This window comes from Amblyomma americanum, chromosome 3 (genome assembly GCF_052857255.1).
Source record: "Amblyomma americanum isolate KBUSLIRL-KWMA chromosome 3, ASM5285725v1, whole genome shotgun sequence".
Classification (NCBI taxonomy): domain Eukaryota; kingdom Metazoa; phylum Arthropoda; class Arachnida; order Ixodida; family Ixodidae; genus Amblyomma; species Amblyomma americanum.
The window spans coordinates 125,587,775-125,594,420 of record NC_135499.1 but is presented as its reverse complement, the minus strand read 5'-3'; positions in this window follow the sequence as shown (position 1 = coordinate 125,594,420).

Here is a 6,646-nt window from a genome sequence, read left to right as displayed (position 1 = left end):
ATCAAACGAGCTTCAGAGGTTCTTGAGCCTTGACATTATCGAGAGCATCAATGCTTCTGATGGGTGTCCCCCATTGTTGTTGTTGACAAGAAAGATGGTAGCATCAGGATATGTGTAGACCTTCGAGAGCCGAACAAAGCTATTGCTCCAGACAGTTTCCCATTGCACCACACAGTGGAGCTGCTTCACGCTTTGGTAGGCGCTGCACACTTCTCAAAACTTGACTTGGCTTCCGCTTACCATCAGGTTCTCTTGCAACCTGACAGCAGGGATCTGGCAGCTTTCATCACTCATGACGGGCTTTTCCGTTTTAAAAGTTTGCTTTGGGTTGGCTTCTGCCCCAGCGGCACTTCAGAAGGTGATGACGACAATCATCGACCGCTGCCCATGCGTGTTGTTCTACATTGATGATTTGATCATTTTTGGCATGACCGCAGAAGAACACCTTGCAAACTTGAAGACCGTTCTGCAAAAGATCTAGAATGCAGGCCTAACGCTGAACAACAAATGCATCTTCGACGTTCCAGAACTTGCGTTTCTAGGGCATAAGGTATATATATATGTGATTGTATTTTTGAATACACGGGTTTTTTATGCATCGGGACGGCTGGAGTCTGACTTCCGTTTTCACCTTCGAAAATATCACACTCAAGTAGTGACGGCACAACATTTATAATAAAAAATTAGGCTTTAGGGGCACTGGGTAAGCTAAAACGACAGAAAAAAAACGAATTTTGGTTTGTCTCAAAACTCAAATGCCGAAACCTTTACGAAGATGTCTGTGTGAGTCACATTCCGCCGTTTTTTTGAGCCGGAGAATCTCATTTTTGAGAAATAATTGCTGGCCTGGAACGCTTGCTTTTTAGGGATTTAGTGATTAGTGATATGATTGTATTTTTAATACACGGGTTTTTTATGCATCGGGACGGCTGGAGTCTGACTTCCGTTTTCACCTTCGAAAATATCACACTCAAGTAGTGACGGCACAACATTTATATTAAAAAATTAGGCTTTAGGGGCACTGGGTAAGCTAAAACGACAGAAAAGAATAACAAATTTTGGTTTGTCTCAAAACTCAAATGCCGAAACCTTCACGAAGATGTCTATGTGAGTCACATTCCGCCGTTCTTTTGAGCCGGAGAATCTCATTTTTGAGAAAGAATTGCCGGGCTGGAACGCTTGCTTTTTAGTGATTGCACTAAATAAAATTTAATTTAAAAATTATGCGAAAAGCAATACAGGAGATTTTAAAGGCTGATCTGAGTGTTTAACAGAGTTCACAGAAGGGAAAAAAGGCATTCGAAGCGCTCTACAGAAACTGCTGCGCTCTACTTTGGGCGCTTCATAGAGTAATAGAATACATTTGTAGGCTGTTCTGGTGCCCTGTTTTTCATTATGTCTCAAAAACCGAGCCCCCTTTCGTTTCCTACTATGAACTGTCTACAAACTGCCTTCGCTTTGAAGCACTACTGGCGCTAAAGATTTGCGGCAAAAAGTTCTCTGCGCATTTATATAGCAGTAATCATTTTCGTCACCTCTGCTATGTACACTAGGGAGACTACCAGCTGCAAGTATGTTTATTTATAGACGGTAGACGAGATCATAAGTGATTTTGATGTTTTATCGCCCGCAAGCTTTCCTTACAAACAGATCGAAGCGTGGAATCGTTCTTTTATATATTGAAAAGATTAAAACGACTTCACTCTGCGCAATTTCCTTCCTGTGGAGCGTATTCACCGGCAACGAATATTTTTTTGTCGTTCGCGCCACTTTATTGAACTCAGCCACAAAAAAAAAATTACAAAAGCCAGGGCATTACCGAAACGTCTTTCACCGTGATAATCATTTTCCCTAAGGCGAAATGGAAGACAAGGGTATGGTAGAGGGCCTGTAACTTTTTGTTTATCTTCTTTTCAGTTCTTCATGACCTCAGAAAATTTTCAGGTTATTCTAGACGTTAAAAAGAAAAAAGTAGTCGTAAGGAAACTGGATACGCTGAACTATTTTCGCTGTTACCTGCATTTTATTATTCCTTTGCCATCATCTCAACTTTTCTCGTTATAGAAGGGACTCCCGATTCTGAAATGGTTTTGCCGATAATAGATCCCTTGTCGCAGAAGAAAATTGCAAGGATCTTTGCGAAACATATTTTCTTCCTTTGAAAGTTGTCTGCAACTTCACACTTCAGTTGGGAATGAAGAGATTTCAGGCTCTTACTCAAGATTTTAGAACCGATGACGGTCATGCACGTGATATGGAATAGAAGAAAAAGTTGAAATTTCGGAACCATAATTTACGGCGTGTAGATGAAGAAATGTATGAAACGCGTTGATTTGGAAGCTTTAATTACGTATTTTAATGCTCACAGGTGGAAAGAATAGAGACCTGAACAAGTCCAAGGGCCTTTTTGTTGTCTCCTAACCTTTGAGCGATGTTCTGAGTGCTAGAAATATTAATGTACAAGTAAGACATGCGTTCATGTAAGTGTTGAATGCTACTATTAGCGATGCGAACGAAAAGTAAAAACTACAGAAACTGAGCGGAAATTATTACTTTCTGAACGATATGAAAAAGAACACAGCCTGAAGCTGGTTTTCGGGAACCGCGCCAATAGGTGAAAATGCACTAGAGGCTCTATGCCAGATATTCTTGACAGACTTATTTCGCAGCTTACAGAGATGTTAACATACTTGTAAATCTTGTTTTTGAATTACCATGCAATAAGTTGCAAAATTGAGCTGATATGTTTTTCTTGAAAGTGCAATACTATCAGTGTTTTGTTTTAAGATAAACACAGTTCTGTTTGTTCTATAGAGACAATTTGGTATCATTCGTCTAAAATGAAATTATTCTTTCAGCGGAATGTCCCCAAATTAGTTGCTGCAGCCATGGGGTAATGCGAATTGGTTTAGTGCAGTTAAACAAAGATACATTGTGGCTACGGAAACGGCATTTTTGTGGTAAAACGACGCATACAGCTAAATATATGTATATATCTGCGAATTTCTTTTTCCTGTAATTATTTCCTTACTATAAATTCAGCATCTTGCTTTTAAGCCAATAGGCTTAAGAGCTAGCTGCTCAGTTGATTTTCAAGAAATAATTACGGCAAGAAAACTGGCAGATTTAATTGAGTGGAACATGCTTTGGTCTAGTTGCTGCATATCATAAGAAAAAACTGGCCTCAAATCAGACAACACACAGCAAAAAAAAAGACAAGACAAGCGCTACTTGCAACTGTTTATTCACAGCGCGAACGAGTGAATATAAGAAGGTACATCAAGAGGGTAAGGAGAACCACGCATTAGCACAATGGAAGGCGTTTCAGGAAAGAACAGCAGCACACGAACGTCTCACCTCACTCTTTCTAAGAAAACATATTGGGTCAATACATGGTGATTGACGGGGTGCATACATAATGACAACCCGTTTTTCTGCTAAGGAAAGCATCAACCAGTTCACTGGCTATCTTATCTTCATTCATTTTTAAGATATTGGTGTCCTTCAGCCTCGCCACGCAAATGCCCTTCTGTTCTTTACCTCAGCCTTTACAACGATGAGGTAAATGCGACCCAGTGCCGTTCCTTAATTCTCAGATATGTTCGGCTAGATGATCATTAATACAACGACCAGTTTGGCTTATGTATAGTGTTCCTCAGCTTAGAGATATCGGACACACATGTCCCAGAGCACACTTCACAAACGGAGCTGCGTGCAACGAAGACAGAATGCAGTAAGAATGTCGCAAGAGCACCATAACAAAATATATTCCGGTCAACTGCAGGTGGGGTCAGAAACCCATTTTTCAAGCACTTCCCCCCAAACTAGAGGCCAGGGGAAGTTTGTACAGTTTGGAAACTGCTGAGTACCCAGTGGCACTGGAAATGGAACCTCACCCCTCCTGCATACGAGGCTAATGCTCAAACAACTAGGTCCCCCCTGCATTGCGGCGTATTCAGAAAGATGATATTAAAAAAAAAAAACAAAAGAACGTTATCCTGTGCAAAAAATGTCGGTAATGAAATAACTGTGTGCTCTCAACCGCAAGCTTCGCACCACAGCCATGAGTTTGTCCTAAAAAATTATGAAATATTTTGCGCTGTAACGCGTAATTCGCTAACAACAGCGAAAACTGAACTCTTTCTCGCCGGTGCATGCAAAGCGTGCATAGCGCCCTCCATACTCACGCCGTTAGCATGATACCATGCTGCGCTGTATCTTCATGTTGGAGCAGAGGTGCTGGCCTTCTGGGTATTTCCCGATTTTTGTTTTAAAGGTGTGACGTAGCGTACACTATGCATCCCCATTGGCGCACGGTGCTTAGTTCAGCTTAGCACTACTTCCTCACATGTGACGTACACATCTGGCCCTCTCCTGACGTGTGCCCCATCTCGCTCTATGGCACCGCGGTGTCCACGTCACCCACGTGCTGGGAACTGTCCAATGGGATCGATCGCTGCGCCATCCTGTTCCAACGTGACCATCCCGTTCTAGCGCCAACCACAACACACTGAAAAACGCTTAGGTTCGGAACAGAGTGCGCCCAATAAGTTAACAAACAGAACTTTCGCTGTGAAACGGTAAAACTAATAAGAGCAAAATAGTCGTCTGTGCAGTGGACGCTGAATGCGGGATTTATGTGGCACAAGCAAATATTTTTTCACTTTTATGCAAAAGGTGGCAGGGCCAACCTATGTTCGCGGCGGGCAGCTCCTCTTATGGGGCAGCTGAAGTAGAATCGAAATCCCTCCTTCTTTGGTGGACACATGTGCACACACCCTCGCACGCACCACCAACTAAAGCGCATCAGCGTGGTGGAGACATCTGGGAAAGCAGCCATGGAAGGCACAAGATTAAAGCAAACGCAATCTCGCTAAAAGTTTTGCGCAGCATTTATCTTGTATTCATTTCAACAATTACATTTACTGCGAAGCTCCACGGAGAAGTGGCTAATGCATTAAGTTCGTAATATCCCGTAGTGATTTGTAATCTATTCATGTCTCCATGTCTTGGCTGCTCTTTTTCCCTTGGCGCACCTTTTCATTACCTTATGATTACCTTAAAACCATCCTACTTATGAGGCATTTTACGCCGGAGTTATTCCAAATAACAAGAGAAGCAAGAGTTTAGCACACATAACAGGACTCTGTCCAGAATAGGGGAAAAATTGGTCAGAATAAGCGGAAGTGCGCCTCTGCCGTGAACGCCCCAACAGGCAACGTAGAGCGACACATACTGAAGGGGATTATTGCGCCGGGGTTAAAATATTAGTTTCGAGGCACGGCGTTTCATAGGCGGAAGGAAATCTTAATTTCATCTATTTTGCCAGTGTGAGTTCTTATGTTTTTTATTTGAAAGAACTACTCACAAAGATTGAATTTCAACAATGAAGTCATCTCCCGAAGGCCCGTTTTTTAATGCAATCATACGTTAAGTTTCCACTTTTTACCAAACTTAAGAAATTTCCGGGGAGGCAAAAATCACAAAAAAACGTACATAACACAAACGCCGGACGCGGCCAATACCCTCATCCGTATCTATGAACTTTGCTTCATTTCCTAGAAAATTGCTATCACCTACAGGTAGGATGCCCTGTGCTCCAGTTCATAAATTAGGTTGGGCCTAATAAAACTATTTTTTATCTTGCAGGGCAGAGTACTTTACTGCGAGTGCTAGGAGCTGTCATTATTCTAGCACCTCCTCTCCGCCATGCAGCACGTGATTTTATTTTGCTTGTACAAAAGCGGAAAGTAAATTTCATGCACTTTCAAGAGCCATTTCTATTACTCGCCTGAGAACATGAATATTGAGAGCAAAGTCTTCCTTTCAGTTTAGGAAGGCACTCTCGAAGATTGAACTCCACCCATCTATAAAAGAGTTCTCGCACGCTTTATATATCGTGGTCCTTTCTTGAAGGAAATATGAGCTTCGACGTGAAAGTTTTATGAGTAACTTTCTCGTGTTATCCTATCAGCTCGGGCAGAGAGCCATCAGGCATTCATAGTGGCGACATTGGTAAAGCGAAGAGACAAGGTGTCAGTTAGCCATCTTGATATAAAAACTATAGCGCTCCAATAGATTAAAGCCAACAGAGTTTTCACTCAGGTTTTCATGTGTATTTAACCCTACTTATATGATGACTTATGGGCATTCCTGTTCTTCGCTAGACTAGACTTTGCGAGGAGCCAGGCTCGATGCAAAAAAAAAAAAAAACATACTACGAACCAAACACTATTGCAACTGTAACATAGCTGCGTGAGCCCATATTATAGATATTTGCTGTTTGCATGCGCCAAACGCTCGTACGTCTTTTCTAAAGGAAATATATAGCGATAACGTCAACTTTCATATGAGAATTTGGTTGGCTAAAGCCTGTGTTCACGACAGTCCATACACAATGCGGAGCAGCCATACAGAACAATGGTGATGTGTATTGAGTCACTTTCGTGCATTTCACCTAAACAATCTGAGCTTAGATTGTTCCTACTCCGAGTTGTTCATTAGTTCAGCTATGCCAAATTGCTAGCCAAGCCATCCTCACTCTGCTGGTTGGTAAACCGAGTGCCCCGGCCGGGCGGTGCTCTTGGTTTGGAGCTCCAACAAGGATGAATTTTAGAACGTAGCTCTTAAGCGACCGTTCTTGAGT